Source organism: Numida meleagris, chromosome 8, assembly GCF_002078875.1.
Source record: "Numida meleagris isolate 19003 breed g44 Domestic line chromosome 8, NumMel1.0, whole genome shotgun sequence".
NCBI lineage: Eukaryota > Metazoa > Chordata > Aves > Galliformes > Numididae > Numida > Numida meleagris.
In genome coordinates this window covers 3,776,905-3,794,195 of record NC_034416.1, presented here as the reverse complement: position 1 = coordinate 3,794,195, position 17,291 = coordinate 3,776,905, and the positions used below count along the sequence as shown (strand labels likewise).

The window sequence follows — 17,291 nt, the reverse complement described above, 5'->3', positions numbered from 1 at the left end:
ATGGGTGACGGATAAACACCCCTCCTCCTTCCATAACCACTCGCACCTATCCTGGCAAGCAGACTTCCCTTTGAGATGCTGGCCATTTTGGCTGAAGTTTTGCCATATCTGGTCCTAGCCCAAATGATAGTTGTTTAAAGATCTGGTTTGGATCCAACCAAGTGGCTTGGGCAAGGGAGGAAGAGCAATGCACTCTCTCAAACTGAAAGGTTTTCTGCTGTTGTCCTCCAGGCTGCAGAGCCCAGTCCCAGCATGGGATGTTTTGCCTTTCTTCTAGCTCTACCGAGTGACTTGGGCTTTGGCTGCAGTGTAGGATTATGGTGTACAGTAAGGAGTAATGGAAATATGCTCTACTTGTTGTTGACTTGTAGCTGATGTATGAAGAGTAGCATATTTCTTTGTGCTTTTCCAAAATAACTGTGCATGCCTCTGAGCTTAAAATGAAAGACATGTTGTTGTTTTGTGGGTTTTTTTTTCCTTCTTTAAGTGTATCTATACCTGAAGAGGGAGAAGGAGAGTGAGAGAAGCGAGAGCTTTTGGCTGTTGGCTTTGAACAAACAGAGGGTTGACCCAGCAACGTTACTTGCAGGTCAAGGAAGCGGAATGGAAGAAGTAGAACAAAATTATGAAAACAAAAACCGATGGAGGAGAATTATATTTCCTGGAGGGCCTTGCTCCTGCTGGGTGTGGTGGTCTCTCTTGGCCGGGTGTCGGGCTGAGCTCACTGCTGGGCGGTCACCACTGAGCTGGCCATGAGCGCACATCCCGCTTTGTTCTCGGTGCACGGGTGGGGTTTTTCCATGGAACCTGAGACCCGAGCACCCCGCAGGGCTCCGGGCTGCCCCTTCCCTCCGGCAGCGTCAGTGTTAGTGCATTATCCCTTTCTTCTATCTGGGATCTTTTTATTTCATAAATGCTAATCAGAAATATATGCTTTCTGGCATTGCTCTCACAAATACCGCTGGGACTTGGCCTTGCAGGCATAATAATCAGGGAAAAAAAAAAATAGGCTGAAGAATGCCACCTGCAATGCCCCCATGTGTGTGTGGTCAGACTTTAACCCTTAATAAGATCTACCAGCTCCAACAGGATGCAACATGGAATCCCAGGAATGGCTTTGGGGGTTTTCATCTGGTTTCATAAGAAAATGGTGCTTTGGTGAGATTTACAGCATCATCCTGTCTGGTTGTGCTCCTCACTCTGAGCAGGTTTTGACCCAGTTGCCTGCTTCCATCCCTGGTGTGTATAAGTTCCAGAGACTGAGGTTTAAGTGTCATGAAAATAAATAGAAGAGTGGTGGAGAGGGACTCAAATTGGTCCCCTTGGGCAGGAGGTCATAGCGTGAATCTCAGCTGTGGTTAGTTGCCTTCAGAAAACCCACAGGCAAAAGCTGCAGAAAGCTAGGTTTCCTAAGTACAACAGCTCACAGGTCTGCTTGTTTTTCTTGTACTTGTGCCTGCAAACAAAGCTGAAATTTATCTTTCTCTCTTTCCATTTCACACGTTTTCACCCCATCTTGAAAATGAAATTTGTTGCAGATGAGACCCTTGCCTACCAAAAGGACTGACCTGGAAATCAGAAAATGACAGCAGGATAATCTGGGATAGTTGGTGGAAAACCTTAGGTCAAGTCTAAATAGCAGCACAGATGGGTGGTAGCACACAGGTGTGCAGCAGGAATGCTGCTGGTTGCCCTCTCAGCTATTGAGAACCATGTGAGGTGGCATGGAAAGAGAGCTAACAATGAATCTGCTGCCATTCTGGGCACTCGAGTCATTGTGGTTTAAAAAATAAATTATCATATAAATAGCTGCTTAGGAATCTCAACCCGACGACCACAAAATCTCACCAGCACATAGCTGCTTTGTCTTACGTAACACCATGTCTGCTCACAGAACATTTTGGCCGTGTGTTGTAAAACCGCTTCCTATTTAAAAAAGAAAAAAAAAAAAAAGAAAAGAAAAAAAAGAATAAAAGTCTCTTGTCAGTGACAACCGCTGGTGGTTTTCCAGTGCCTCTCATTCCGGGAGGATGAGCGCATCCCAGCTGCTGTGGGCCCATCCCCAAGTCCACTGATGCTCATGTCCCAGGTGCCCGGGGGTGAGTGGGAGCACCCCAGGTTTGGTTTCTGAGCAGTTTCTGTGAAGTACTGATGCATTTTGGAATGGCAGAGGAGAGTGTGGTGGCGAACAAGCAAATGCTTGTGCTCCCGCAGTTGCAAAATACCGCTGGGATTTTCTGTTGCAAATTGCCTTTTCTTGAGTGGCATCCTGTTTTGCTGTCGTGAAGCAAAGCTGAACACGGCCCTTTTGCATCTGGCAAGTTCATAGTGTGAAAAAGTGCCAAGGCCTTTGGTACAGGCATCTCTCCAGACCCAGTGCTATGGACAGTTAATAACAGTGTTTCCATTGGCTTTATTGGGAGCAGGATCAGATACCACCAGCAAAAATCCTCCCAAGAAAATTGCTGTGAGCAAACTCCAGCCAGTCATCTTGAACATAACCTCAGTGTTTTCCTGTTACACTGATTCTGCCCAATTAACTGCTTATTTGTTTTGTTCCTGTTTGGTTTTGTTTGCTCTACTTGCTTATTTGTGACTTCCCTTAAGGAAAAACCACATGGAGGTGCCCCATTGGAGGCGGTGGGAGGTGCAGGTGGTAACCATCCTTGCCACGTATTTTCTCTCTGACTTTCCACCAAAGTTTGCAGTCCCAACACAAAATGTGAGAATGATGTCTCTATCACAAAGGCATTTTCCCAGCGTGGCTGAGCTGTGATATGAAACAAGCTGATTTTCTCATGAGAGGAGAGTAAATCCTTGGAAGTGTTATTTTTCTAATGTTTTATTTGAAAAGTCCTAGCGTGACCTTTTCTTGATGTTGCTTTTTCTTTCTCTTTTTTCTTTGTTAAAACCCTGCAGGATTGTGATTAGCAAGATAATGAATACCATCTGCTTTTAATCAATTCCTTCCTTTTCTCCCAACCCCTCCTAACTTCTAATATTAATGGAAACAGATTTGAATACTGCAAGGGGCCATTCTGGGAAGCGATTGGGTATTTACTAGGTGAAAAGTGAAATTGCACAGGTTTATTTCATGGGGTAGGGCATTTGACAGGTGCAATTTTTCTTCGAAATGTGTAGCATTCCTGTTTTATAAACCAAAATGCATGCTGACATATGAGATTATAATTCTGCATGGAGGGAAATTTCAAGATGGGGCGGTGACCGCCCTCACAAACCCAAGCCCTTCCATGGGACAGCTCTTGTTTGCTTCTGCAGTGACACACCAAGTGGTGAACGCTGCTTATTGCTAAACCAGGTAAGCAAATGCAGCTATCTGGGTGGAAGGTGATGCCTACAGAAGTTGGCACATCACTCTTCCATGGTTTTGCAAGGTATACGACTGGGACTTTCCCCACCCAGCTTTCCTCAATGCCTGTGCATCCTCATTTCCACTGCATTTCTTATTCTTGAAAGCTATAAGAATTTGACTTCATCTGCTGTCAAGCCTTGCTTCAGATCAAACCTTTCTGTGCCCTGGATAGGAATCAATTTGATTTGTGCTTTTCTCTTAGGTTGGAATCAATCATCCTGCTCTGATTCAAATGACCGTTTTACCCCTCTAAAGGTTCATATTAACAGGCATTCCTGGGATGTTTTCTTGATTGGGTTCAAGGTATTGTGTGTTCCCATCTGTCCTGGCTGATTATGAACCAGCTCTGCCAGCTAATGTTGGCTGGGAAGCGTTTTCTTTCATGCATCACTCCAAGCTGGGCCCTGAGAAGTGAAATTGCTGTTTCAACCACGAATGTTTCAAACTCTGCTGTGGTCACATTGCGCATTTACCAGCTGGGAGTGCTCGTGTCCTGTGCTTGGTGGGATGGTGCCCACACGGTGTGTCGAGGTGTCACAGAAACACCCCATGAAAGGCCCTCCTTGTCCAACTCCAAAAAGAGGAGACACTGGGAAATGAGTAAGAGCTGAAGGAGCGTCCTTCAGCAGGTCCACTTCCCAAAGGCTTGGGGTCTCTGGTGGAACTGGGTGTAGTGTCAAGTGAAAATTCTGCATTACCTCCAAAGACCAGAGCTGGTGCTGGGCTGCCTGGGAGAGTTTTAACCTCCCCAGCCTCTTCCCTAATCCCTCGTTACAGGAGCTTTTGGGGGTGAGACATGCATGTAATACCACTGATGAGCTCACACAGTTACAGAGGCTGAAGCCTGATGCTACCCAACAATGCCCTGCTGGTCTTCGTCCTGCTTCAGTATCAATCATAGAATCATTAAGGTTGGAAATACCACTAAGGTCATCTAGTCCAACCATCAGCCCATACCTGTGACCGCTCTAGACCATGTCCCTCATTGCATCATCTACCCTTCTCTTGAACACCTGCAAGGACAGTGACTCCACCATGTCCCTGGCAGCCTGTTCTGACACCTCACCACTCTTTCTGAGAATAAGTTTTTCCTAATAGCCAACCTAAGGAAGAGAGTGATGCTGGTGTAACATCCTATGCTTCCCCAGGATGTGGAGCCTGAAGTGAGTGAGTGTGGGCTGGGATGTAGCCAGAATGACATCAGGCCAGGAATGCAGATCTTACTGGGGTGTTACCACAGGTGGATAATTGTGCTTCTCTAGGAGGAGGATGCTTTGCCATGTGCACTGCTTGGGAAGATTCTTGCCTTGGGGTCATTCCCCTTGGAGAACCTTGGACAGGGTGACCAGAGCCTGCATTCCATTCCTGCATGGAGGATGCTTCCCAGTGGCTGGGCAGCCGGTGGGGTTGTGTGAAGGTCAGGCGAAAAGAAGAGCTCTTTTGCAAGGCTGAATAAATGAAAGCATAGGATAGGGAGGAGGAGGGGGCAAAAACAGTTGTGCTTCGCTGAAAAACCTTTTTCTGACACCTACGGGTGGTGCTGACAGCGTCAGACAGAAGTGAAGAATGGCTGCGGTGGCAAACGCAAAGACCCCTCACTCTTAACACCTCTTTCTTATGCTTTAGACTTAAAAAGCATTCTTGCTGCTGCTCCAGGTGGGTGTGGAGCTTGGATGTTTGTCAGTCCCCACGTTTCTGGCCTCGCCGAGCTGCCCTGGCGCGATGCGATGTCACTGCATGGGAATGTGCATCCCTGCGCTGGGACGGCTCTGGCCAACACCAGATACCCTTCCTTCCTGCCTGCTCCCATGGTGAGGATTATTGCTTTTGGCTTCTCCTGGCTTTGAAAGGCATCCAAAGAGCTCAGCTCTCGCAAACAGAGAGTAGAGACAGAAAGCCTCTCCCCGCCTCACCTGTTTGTGGTTATTCAGCTCCCTCCCTTCACGCTTTGGCACAAGAATGGCCTGAAAGTAAAACAAGAGGCAAGTTCTCCCCCGGCTCAAAGCGCTGAATGAAACCCAGCCAGCGGGGCCTATTGAGACAGCATCGAGACAAATGTCAACTTTAACACAAAGAGGCTTAAATGACTGACACTGAAAGGAATAATCTCGGATCTGTTTTCCAGGCTGCTCCCCAGCATAGCTGTGCTGCAGATGGAGACAATTTTCAGTTCCCCGGGGAGATTGGATAGCCAAAAAAAGATACTCGGTGGTGATATGCTATAAGTCTAGGTCATGAGAATGGATGTTTGGAATAATGACAGAATTCATTATAGGCAAACTAAATTAAGAGAGTGTCTTGAGAAACATATGGGGAGGAAATTGCCACTGCAGCCCTGCAATGTGTAGCTTTATTTCTCATTGTACTGGGCTCTCCCAAAGGCCTCTGTGGAACAGGACGGAGGGTTATCAGAGTCACTTTGTGGCAACTGTGAATCAGCTGCTTTTCTTTTTCTTGTAGATGGGAGTGGCTTCTGAAGTTATTTCCCTCTGAGTCTTCTGGAAAAGTAAAAGTAATTGCAGCTCATAAAGAATGGGATTTCCATGATAATAACAGCTGCCTTCTTCCCAGAGGTGGTGAAGAAAGGAACGATGTCCTGGTTAGTGCCTTACCAAGGCACACCTTGCTGAGCCCTTAGCAGTGAATTGGGCCGAAACATGGGTGCTGCATTCATCCATGCAGACCACCCATCCCTGTGCCAGATTTGTCCTTGCCTGGAGCTTGGTGCAAGAAGGGATGGTGCTCTACGCAGTCTGCCTGGCACCCACCCACCGCTAAATAACCGCAAATGTGGTTCTGGGCTCAATTAGTAAAGAATTAAAGGATTTAGATTCAATTAAAATGAAGCATTATGGAAAGATTTATTTTTTTTCCCATAGAAACCTGCCTGCGTTCTTTTCCTCCCCAGGATCTGTAAATCAAGGTGACGGGGAAGCGCAGGGCGTAGTGAAGGAACTTAATGCCAGAGGAGGTCCCGACCAAGCTGCTCCGGCAGTGCGACGTGGCAAAGTGCTTAAGGATGAGGTAAAAGAGTGATCTGAAAGAGGACCTTAACAGAGATCCCTTTGGGTCTGGAAGGCAAGAGCTACCATTCAAAAATGTTCGAACTCTGTTTCTTTTTTCTTTTTCGATTTCTTTTTCCTCAGAACTCCTTTAAGAAGTCAGGAAGGCTTGGAAGTTGGGTCTACTGGTAACTCAAACCAGATATCTGCGCAGATATCAAGTGTGCGTGTGTGTGTCTTTTTAGTGAAGTGTTGGCATTTTAACTGCCACCGAGCAGGAGGTGATGCTGGGGGGCTTTGCCTTCTCCTGGGTGGTTTGGGGAATGCTGCTGGGGGGAGGTGAGACAATGCCCTAACCCCAGGTTTTCTGCCTGCGCTTAAAAGGATTTGCGCTTGTGGAGAGCTCTGATTCAGTGTGGAAAAGGAAAGGGACGGGGAAGCTCAGAAGAGCTGACAGAGGCAAAAAAAGGGTGTGAAATTCGTCCTATCTGGTGTGTCTCCTTTGATGTGTCACGCAGAGATTGTGCAGGCGCTCAGAAGTGAAGGGGTTAAAGCGTTTCTCAGTAACCATTGAAATGGGAGCTGTTATGGTCTATTTAGGCAATGATCTGTTACAATATCAATGGCATTTTCGATGGCAGTGTCTCCTATTCTTCTATTGAAATCACAATAGCTTTGGAAGTTCATGGCCACGGCAGTCTCAGGGACAGATTTCTGTTCATTTTTCTTTGTTGTGAAGATTTCTTCTTCTTCTTCTCCTCCTTCTTCTTCTTCTTTTTTTTTTTTAAAGTAAATTAACTCACACAAATGCGAAAGAAGCATCAAGTGTGTGACCTTTGGACAAAAGCTTCAGATTTGTCATTCTCTCTCCTTCACTTATTCTGGCGATACAATATGCGGCGCAGCTTGTGAGCTCTTGGGCTACCTGGGCACCAATGGCTGGGCAAGGCTGAAGGGACAACGTGAAATCTACATTTCTATGCCGTTGTCAGCTTCTAACACTCAAGGGGAAAAAGTCAGAGTTGGGGAGAGGTTTTAGCTGCCTGCCTCCCATGCATTGAGATGGAATGGGAGCCTCCCAGCTCTGCTTCTTTAGAAAGCAGGGGTATTGCAGTCCCCAGGACTGTCTGGAGAGGTTACTTGCCCACCCTTCACTTTGATGATTGATGACAGTGGAGAAGCTAATGATATTTTATTCACCTGTCAAAAAAATTACTTGCCCTGGGCAAGGAAAGGCGAGCGCGCCAGAATGTTAACGCTGCCCTTTTTAAGGAACGCATTTATCCCGTTTCCCCTAAAATATTGGCTGAAAGGGAAAAATGCTGTCCTGCCGAGCCCATTGCTGTGGGGTGCTGATGAGGGGAATCTCTCCCACCTACGAAGTGCCTTGAACTTTGCATTGGGAGCATGAAACGTGCATTACAAGTGCATTCCCAGGGGCTCCCCTTGGCCTCTGCCCCTCACTGCCGATGGGCAAGCAAAAGCCACCAGGGCCTGCTTAGAAATATCCCCCTAGAGAAGGAGAAAGATCTTCAGATCGAGAGAGCCCCCAGTAACCAGCTGTGCCTTAAACACACTGGGTTCAAATCTGTACTACAGACAGCTTTATTGTTTTATTCCACTGGTGCCATTTATTTCTATTGTCTATATTTAGGTTTCTTGATTTTATATTTTTACCATTGTCTCTTTTCTATCAAGAAGTGAACTGTTACCTGCTCCTGCTGCTGCCTGATACAGACAGGTTTTGTTAGATCTGAGAAGTTGTGTGTAATCTGCAGCCAAGGTATTGCAGTAACCGGGTGAAGGGTCTGGAGCTCCAGTCTGATGGGGAGCGGCTGATGGAACTGGGATGGGTCAGTGTGGAGAAGAGGAGGCTCAGGGGAGACCTCATCGATCTCTTCAGCTCTCTGAGAGCAGGTTGTGATGAGGTGGATGTCGGCCTCCTCTCCAAGGTAACGGTGATAGGACGAGAGGTGATGTCCTCAAGTCGTGCCAGGGGAGGTTTGGGCTGGATGTTTGGAGAAGTTTATTATCCCAAAGAGTGGTGATGCACCAGCACAGGCTGCCCAGGGAGTGGTGGGGTCACCATCTCCAGAGGTGTTCCAGAATCACTGAGAAGTGGCACTGAGGGACGTGGTGATGGGCATGGTGGGGTGGGTTGGGGTTGGACTGGGGGATCTTAGTGGTCTTTTCCAGCCTTAATGATTCCTTTGTTCTACCTGCTTGTATACAGCTGGGGGTACGTCTATGCCAGACATCCCCATCTGAGTGCTTCTTATGGCTCCAAGAGAGTAAAACACATTGGAAATGAGTCAAAGTCAGAGTTATGGAAGCAGTCAGGGCTGCCACAAGCAGCCTCATATTGTGGAATCATAGAATCAACTGAGTTGGAAGGGACCCTTAAAGGCCATCAGATCCAACTCCCTACACTGAGCAGGGACACCCACAGCTCCATCAGGTGCTCAGAGCCCGTCCAGCCTGACCTTGGGTATCTGCAGGGATGGGGCACCACCAGCTCTCCGGGCAACCCGTGCCACTGCCTCACCGCCCCTATTGCAAAAATCTTCTTCCTTATATCCAGTCTAAATCTCCCCTCTTTTAGTTTGAAACCATTTCCCCTTCTCCTATCACAACAGACCCTGCTACAGAGTCTTTCTTACAGCCTGTGTCTACAGCACTGGTTGTTGCTAGATAGAAGTGGTGTCAGCCCAAAGTCACCCTGCCCGAGGTCCCCTCGTGTTTACAGGGGGACATCCCCATGACAGAGCGCTCCAGGCCTCCTCCTGGCACGTGCTCCTGAGCCTTTAATCATCTGCAGCATTGGTAAAATGTTTTCTTGAGGAGACAATTGATAAAGCGGATGAAAAGGGATCTAAATTCCTCGTCAGGCTCAAGCTCTGAAAAGCGCAGCCATATGAAAAGCAAACATTTCATCTTCATGTCGGAGCAGGTAGAGGTGTTCAAATGGGATGCAAACTGCTCGCAGCAGCTGAACTAATCTAAAGTGCCATTAAAATTCATCACGGAGAAATCCAGCACCGCAAGAAATGGCTTCTTCCAACCTATTTCTGAGTCTGCTGTCTCGGGGTGCTGCCGTGGTGCCCGTGTGTGCCAAGAGCAGGACCTGGAGGTCCTGAGCACACCTGTGCATGGCCTATGGTGCTTCTGAAGCATTTTAAGCAGTTTGTGCAGGGCAAAACACAGCAGCAACCAGGCCCAGGTGTGACGGCTGCCGACAAGCTGAGGGCTTCTCTGAGGTTTGAGTATTAGTATTTATTGATTTATTAAAATCAGATCATAGAAATGCCAGTCTGAGTTCAGGGTCTGGCTACAAGGACGCACCTGTGTTTCACACCGAGAAACTTGTCTCAACGTTAATCAATGGCTGCTTAAAAATATATATGTATAGGAGTACAGAAAGAAAGGAATGCGCAGCACAGCCTTTGCAATGTGCAGGCTGCAGCAAGTGGTAATTTCAGCACCTTCTTGTCCACCTCCGTGAAGAATACCAAAAAAGAAAATCTTTTTCAACATTGCCAGTGCAGTTCTGGGGATAGAAATGGAAGTTAGGGCAATGAACGTTGCTGCATGGCAGGGATGCCAGGCTTTGGGCACTGGCAAGTGTGCAAACATGAAAGTCTCGCTTGACTTTTTAACGTTCTGCTCTGTTGTGATAGTTCCCATGTTGGTGTTGTTCTAGACCTCCTGATCCCGACCTCTGAAAGTCCTTCCTGCTGGAAAGCAGCAGCTTCTGTACGAACTAAGAGCACAGCTGAGTTGGAAGTTGCCTTCATAACAGCTTTGATGTTTCAGTGCTTTTTACAGGGGACAGGATTCGGTAACCTGCTTCCTAACCTGTGGAAAACGTGCAGAGTGAAAACCAAATTCTAGAGGGAGTAACCATACACCTCTGGGAAGAGCCACCAAACAGCCAGGCTGAGCTGTGGGGCTGTGGGTTTGCCAGGAAACCTCCCCGAGCTATGACTTTAAATTGCCACTAAGTGGCAGTCAAGTAAAAATTATGGTAAAATGAAACTTTCCCAAATAAATATTTCATCTAATGTCAGTGCAAGGTGCAGCAGCATCAACAGAATTCCTGAGCCCTGTGATGCCTGGGAAGCAACACCTAGGGAGGAGATGGCAATGAGAGGGATCTGTGGAAATCCACACGGGTTTTTCTTGGGAGGTGTACAGTGTGTGGAAAGGTTTGCTTCCTGGTTTGTTACAGAACCACAGAATCATTCAGGTTGGGAAAGACCTCTAAGACCCCCCAGCCCACCCCGCCCTGCCCATCACCAATGCCAGTGCCACGTCCCCACTGTTCTGGAGCTCCTCTGGGGATGGTGACCCCAGCACTCCCTGGGCAGCTGTGCCAGTGCAGCACCACTCTTCCAGTGAAAACATTACTCCTAACTTATGACTTTTTAAAAATCAGCCTAAATAGGTTCAGGACATCAATCAAGCGTGTGCATGGTTGGCATAAAGGCAGGGAAGAAGACTCGCAGCGTTTCCTTCCCACTGTAATTGAGCATCCACTTGCAAAACTGAGATTCCCCATGTAGGAGCCCCTGGGTAACGCTTGGCTCTGATGCATTATTAACCGTTTTAATTTTTAAGTGGTTTGAAGATACCCAGGTAAAGCGAGGCAGAACTAGGTCAGGCTTTAATTAGCAGCTGTGCAGTTTTGTCACCTTTTGTGAATCTCAGGGAGCCCGGGGCCCTCCCCTGCTCTGCAGTGGAACTGGATCGGAGATGACCTCTTCAGGGAGAAATGGTAATTGGAAGTGTCGGTTATCTGAAACTTTTATCCGAAAAGACAGGATCCCAGGCACCGCGCCAACATCCTTACATTTAGAATATTTTAAGATATTTGAAGAAAGTCACATGCACGGCATAAATTTTAATGTTCAAAGGACTCTTGAGATAATTTTTTTTTTTTTTTCCCCAAGCGTAAGGCAAATAGCAGGAAGGGAAAGATACGTATCACAAAGTCATCTAAAAACGCCGGGGGGGGGGAGATTTGTCTTCAGCCACCAGGAATTGCTCCGCGTTGATCCGTACTGCTATTTCTTACAATGTTTTTGGAATCCAGAGGTCGCACAGAGTGACCGTGTTTTCAGCCTGGAGTCCGCCTGTTTCCATCGCCACCTTTGTTCAGTCTTTGAAGGGACGGGGAAAAAAAGCAAACCCCTACCCTGGCTTCAAAACGTGGTATTTCTGGAAACATTAAACGATGCGATGAAAACGCTGAGCAGAACGTGCCCAGATGTGTGAGCTGTGCTCCTCGTGGAGCTACGGACCCATTCCAGGTGATGCTCCCAACCCCCTTTGCTTTCCTAAGGGCTTTTCCATTGTCACAGGTCTGCATTTACAGCAGCCTTCCCTGTTTTTGAGCAGAAATGCTGTAACGCCGACTGATGTGGTTGTTTCTCCTTGCTTTTTTTATGTGCTGATTTACCCCCTGAGTTTTATTTGCAGTTTATCTCAGCCTGGGCTCAGCAAGAGGCTGGGTGCTGCTGCCTTTGGTGTCACACTGCCAAGCAGCGGCGAGCTGCAACAGCATCAGCTCAGCAGAGAGGACGTGCAGACACCTGGAGGTTCCCTAGCAAAGCCATGCTGTGCAGTGAGTCCTGTCTGGGCGGCGCTCCTGGAGCTGACTGCATCCCATCTCTCACCAGGTACGTACTTGGCATTCAGAGAGGCAAGTGGAGCTGTCTTTGGAGATTTTCCCTCCAGCCTGTGACATCTCTGCTGTCCCCGTTTCTCTCCTGCACGCACTGGGAGCGATGTGCCATCCCCCAGCTCGGTTCCTGCGCTGTCGGGTTTGCTTTGCTTCGTTGAACGCGTTCGTTTCGTTGGAAGTCAAATGCTTAGCAAACAGCAAATGAGCCCACGTCCGAATTTCTTCTGCATCTCATCTGGTGACTCTGCCACTGGTTACAAACTCACATGATCAATTGCTTTTTTCCTCACCCAGCGTCTCGGTAGAAATCAGATACACACAAGCAAAACCAGCTCTGTTTCAATACATTCACAATATATTTCTGATGGCTTTAACCTTGTCAGCAAAGTAGCAAAATGGATTGGCTGCTTGAAAGCCTACGGCACTGTTCCTTGTTGCTGAGAGCAGAAGGGGAAATCACCTTCCACAGTTAGATCTGTAACTTCTGCCCTTTGCATGATGACGAATAGAAATATTGCCAGATCTTCCTTTAAACTCGGTGGCATTAAGAACCTCTTTTACCAAGAGAGGAAAAGACTTTAAATGTGTGATTTCCCCACTATCCTCAAAGCTGGGCACCTCCCGAGGCCTCCTGCTGCCACAGAGCTTGGCAACAGAAGAAATACCAGGAGCTCAAACGTAGCGACACAGGGAGCTGAAATGCACCAACGTGGATCCAAGGGGAGGTCTGGCTTAGAGGCTCCCAGAGCCCTTTTGTGAAAGTGTCATCCACTGATATTTTTCTTTTTTGAACCTGCAAAGCATCAGCATGTCTTTGCACTGTCATATTTATTTTCTGTGCGTGTCTTGCAGCTGAATGGGGCGAAATGTTGGGCTATGACTTCATGCAGTTGGACTGGGCTATACAGGGTTGTGGCAACCTCAGCAGGAGCAGAATGTGTTGCTTCTGTTTAATCCTCAGGGTTAGCTCCTGCGTGCGTGTAAGAGTAGAAGATAGGTAGTCATTCTTTCCTATCAGTATTGTCATGTTATTCCAACAAACACATCAGAGAAGTCCAGGAAATCATGTCAGTCAGCAACAATAGCTGATGGACCACACTGGTCAGTGTTCCCTTGCTGCAGATGGGCTGTGTTGCTCCCAGTGACACAACCTCTAATGCTGTGTGTGTGCCTGGAGAAAGTTTGCTGTGGCACTTTAGGTGACAGAGTTGAAGGATGGTGGGTGCTCATTTGCATCTAATTGTGCCGACAGCGCAAGGCCAAGGAGTTGATGCCCAGCAAATGAGAGCTAAACAAATACAATGTAGTGCATGCCTGGTCTTCAGCTGATTTCTTCCTCCCATGAGAATATATACATAGGAGTGGTGGTGATACCACGGAGCACCAAGGCCAGCTCGATTCCACCTTTCGTATCACCTTGCTCATGTACCTGCACGTGGCAGCACAGGAAAACAGGGAGAAGAACATACAATAGTGTGATGGCATCTGTTCTGGGAGCCACAGCCACGATTTAGGGCAGAGCTTCTTTGTAATTCACTGCTTTAAATCTGATTCAGTTAGGAGAGTTTGCTTCCAGGTGCTTTTAATATGAAGGGTGCTGTTGAACTGCTATTGCTGCTTCCTCTCAGCCTTTGCTTTGGCTCGTTTGATTTACAGATTTCCTTTCTCATTAAAAGTGATGGTGATATTAAGCCCATGAATCCTTGATGGATTTCAAATTGAATAGTGTGAGTATTGTATTAATGCAGCTTAGCTGCAAATAAAGGAGGAAATCCATTAAGCGTGTGGTATGCGTCATAAATATTCCATAACAAAAGTGTTAATGTAATGATGAGAAAAGAAAATCAAAGGTCCAGGAGTCAGGAAATGCCCAGTGCTGAAAGCTCGCTCCGAACTTCTCTAACCTCTGTTTTAACAGCCTTGCTGTTGGGAAAGAGTTATGATAAAGGCTGCGTCGGGCTCCTCGTTGAGCACTCTGAGCAATGCACTTTAATTGTTATTTGGTGTTTCTCTGATGAGACTGAAGTCTTGTGCGTGTTTAATCCAGAATGAAGCCCCGTGCCCTGCAACCCCATGAAGGACGTGGGGAGCCGTGGTCTGATGCAGCAAACCTGTGCCTCCAAGTCTGCTTCAGGTGTTCACATCGAGACCATCCCCAGATATATGTAAGTAAGGGTTACCTTAGAAATCACCCCAGTGCATCTGCCTCGGAGTCTAAAAACACCAAACCAAGCGTGCAAAGCATTCCGAGCAAATAAAAAGAAATGCAGCACATCGCTGGCGTGAGGACTCCTCTCCACCAGCCTCAGAGACAAATGTTCTGGCTGGGCTTTAATAGGCGCATTCATTACTTGTGCAGCTATGCACGCAGAGACAAGGACAGAGTAAATCCAACCAAACAAATGCACACCCACAGAAAGCCCTGCAGTGACGCATGCTCGCATGGAAGGTGAATAACGTACCCAGGCACATTCATAATGTGCAGTCTGCAAACCTCCCCCATCGTAAATACTCCCTGCTCCCCATACTGGCTTTTCTGGCTTTGGTTGGTTTGTTTTTCTGATGTGCGGTGCAAAGTTTTCCGGGCATTTTCCTGCTGTGGATGTGTTCTTAATGAAGAGGCTGGCTTCTGGGGCTCCGTGCTGCACAGCCTGGCCCTGGTTGTGCTGTCATCCTCAGGTGATACAGTTTGTGGGTGGGCAGGGCTCTGCCACCCAAGCACAGATGCTCAGCACAGGTTGTATCTTTGCAATTAGCACTTTGGGGTTTTTTTTGCAGAGGGCCCTGCAGCACCTCGTTGTTGTCATGCTCTGCAGGGTTGGGTGCCTGCTGGTGGGAATGCTGGCATGGCGGAGCTGGCTGCTCTGCACTGCAGCACTGGGCTCCCTGCAGGTGCAGCTGGAGCCATGGGGCTGGAGCCTCACCTCATCTCAGGGCTTCCAGCTGTGGCACCAAGTGTCACCCTGGTTGTCCTCGTGCCCATGTCAGATCACATCTCCAGACTCAAAATAATCTAACGTGTTGGGTTTTTTTCCCCATTTAACTACAGCACGGCCACCGCTGCTCACTTTTTCATCCTGAAGAAGCCTCCAGCTGACTGATGCCTCTTAGAGTCATAGAACCATTAACGCTGGAAAAGACCTCTAAGATCCCCAAGTTCAACCCCAATCCATCCCCGCTGTGCCCATTACCATGTCCCTCAGTGCCACATCCCCACGGCTCTAGAACACCTCCAGGGACAGTGACCCCAGCACTCCCCGGGCAGCCTGTGCCAGTGCATCACTGCTCCCTTGGAGAATAAATTTTTTCCAGTATCCAGCTCTTCAAGACCAAAGTGTTATTGCTTGTTATCAGACTGGTCAGATGGCATCCAAGCCAGGACTGGGCAGTGGGAACCATCTTTCTGTCCTCTCACATGTTGGTGCTCATCCCAGGTCTCTTCACCCACAAAGGTAAGGTGCCACACGCTTCTGCACTACAGTGAGCTGACAGTTGGGCATTTTCTTGCCATCACTCTCTGTCTTCTGACAGTGCTCAGCAGTGCTGGGATTGGGACTCGTTTTCAAACAAGTGACATGGTTTAGCGGGCATGGTGGTGATGGGTTGAAGGTTGGACTAGATGATCTTAGTGGTCTTTTCCAACCTCGATGATTCTATGGTTCAAATTTCTTGAGGTTACTGAGCAGCAGGCAGCAAAAGATGACCTGTCCCTTGGGGACACACCCAGCCCAGAGCACTGTGCCCTCTTCTGGGGAGCAGTGTGGGCTCTGGATGTGGCAGCAGTGGAGCAGCAGTAGGCAGTGACAGATCTGGTTTGTGTCACTCCTTCAGCCCTGCCTGTGAAACCAGCTGGTTTCTGCGGGCTGTTTCCAGAGGAATATGTCTTATTAGAGTGTAAAGAAATTCTGTGTGGCAAGCTAGCATGGTCAGATGTCCTGCACTCGCAGGAGAAGTGCAGCTTTTCCATAGATCTAACAAGATGCTGTGCAATGTGATGGATAGATGTGATGCATGAAAAGTGACACGTATCAGCGGAAATAATGTTAGAAATCCTAATTCTTGGTTTATTGGTATGAAGCACAACTAAAGAAGAGAAATCCAGCTATTGCAGGTAGATTTCCAACAAACATAAAAAAAAAAAAGGAGCCTTTGCCATGTGTTATTTCAACATCACTGACCCTTTCCTTCCCAGAAGCTTTTGCTATCTTGGTCCTCATTATGTGTAGAAATTATGTGATGGGCAAGAGATCTCTCCAGATGTCACGTAAAGGTAATCAAGTAGTAGAAGAGGAACAAGGTTAAAATAGGGGAAAGGCAAAAGTACAAACGGCCTGTTATCTTTGCAGAGTGCAAGATACTAATCTGCAGTAGATCACCATGCAAATGAGCAAAGCAGTAGGAATAGGAATGCCCCAGTCTAGCTTACTAAAACAAGCCAGTGGCCAGGCTCATCTTATTTGTCTCTTTTTCTGACCCATTTAGATTCTTTCCTCTTAAAGGACGTTTCTCCAAATGACAGTGTTTAACTAATGCAGAATTCCTACATCTGAAGGACAGTCTGTGATCCAGTCCATTGACTCCTGATTTCATTTAAACTGCAATTCATTATTTTCTTCCCGTGCTCATTCAAGAACCCATTGTTCATTACTCTTTCATCACTCTATGATTGGAACAATTTGTATCTGTCGCTCATACATTGGCCAGATAATGAAATAATCATTTGTGCATCTACACAGTATTTTACATTTATTTTTCACAGTGTAATTCACTTTGTAGGGTCATTTTATCATTCTGGAACAAATTGTGATCTTGTTTAAGCATTTGCTAGTTTGGTAACAGCTTGCTACTGCCAATGTCAGGACACATGTCTGAAGAGACAGGCAGAATGGCAGTAAAGTTACTGCTGATCCTCCAGCCAACAAAACCAGCTCGTCTTCTAGGAGGAAGGATTCTTTTGCCACGGTCTTTATCTACAGAACACCGATGTTATTGAGCAATCTTCCCCAAGGTTTGGGTCAGCCTTTCAGAGACAGGCATAATAAGAAGGGATAAGATTACCTTAATAAAAATGAAACTGGATGATAACGCGCCCAGAGCACAATTATGGCACTATTCAAATGAGCTCATGTTCTCAAGGAGGTCAGTGAGGTTATGATTTCTAGAGGAGTCAAGAGATTAGGAGAATAAACTAATTATTCTGACATGGAATAGATAGAAAGGTGATTGCTGATTG

The 17,291-nt window shown here is 47.2% G+C and overlaps 1 long non-coding RNA gene across 15 annotated transcripts in view; it reads left to right on the top strand.

The window, feature by feature from the left end:
- Positions 1-17,291, top strand: part of LOC110403072 — a 47,450-nt gene that overhangs the window by 6,390 nt on the left and 23,769 nt on the right. For 13 of the 15 annotated variants that reach the window (XR_002441488.1, XR_002441486.1, XR_002441489.1 and 10 more), the window contains exons 1-2: positions 8,911-12,053; positions 14,106-14,223. This is a non-coding gene — a long non-coding RNA (uncharacterized LOC110403072). Of the gene's footprint in view, positions 1-8,910; positions 12,054-14,105; positions 14,224-17,291 lie in introns of those variants that run through there. The other 2 variants (XR_002441481.1, XR_002441480.1) reach the window with 2 other exon arrangements.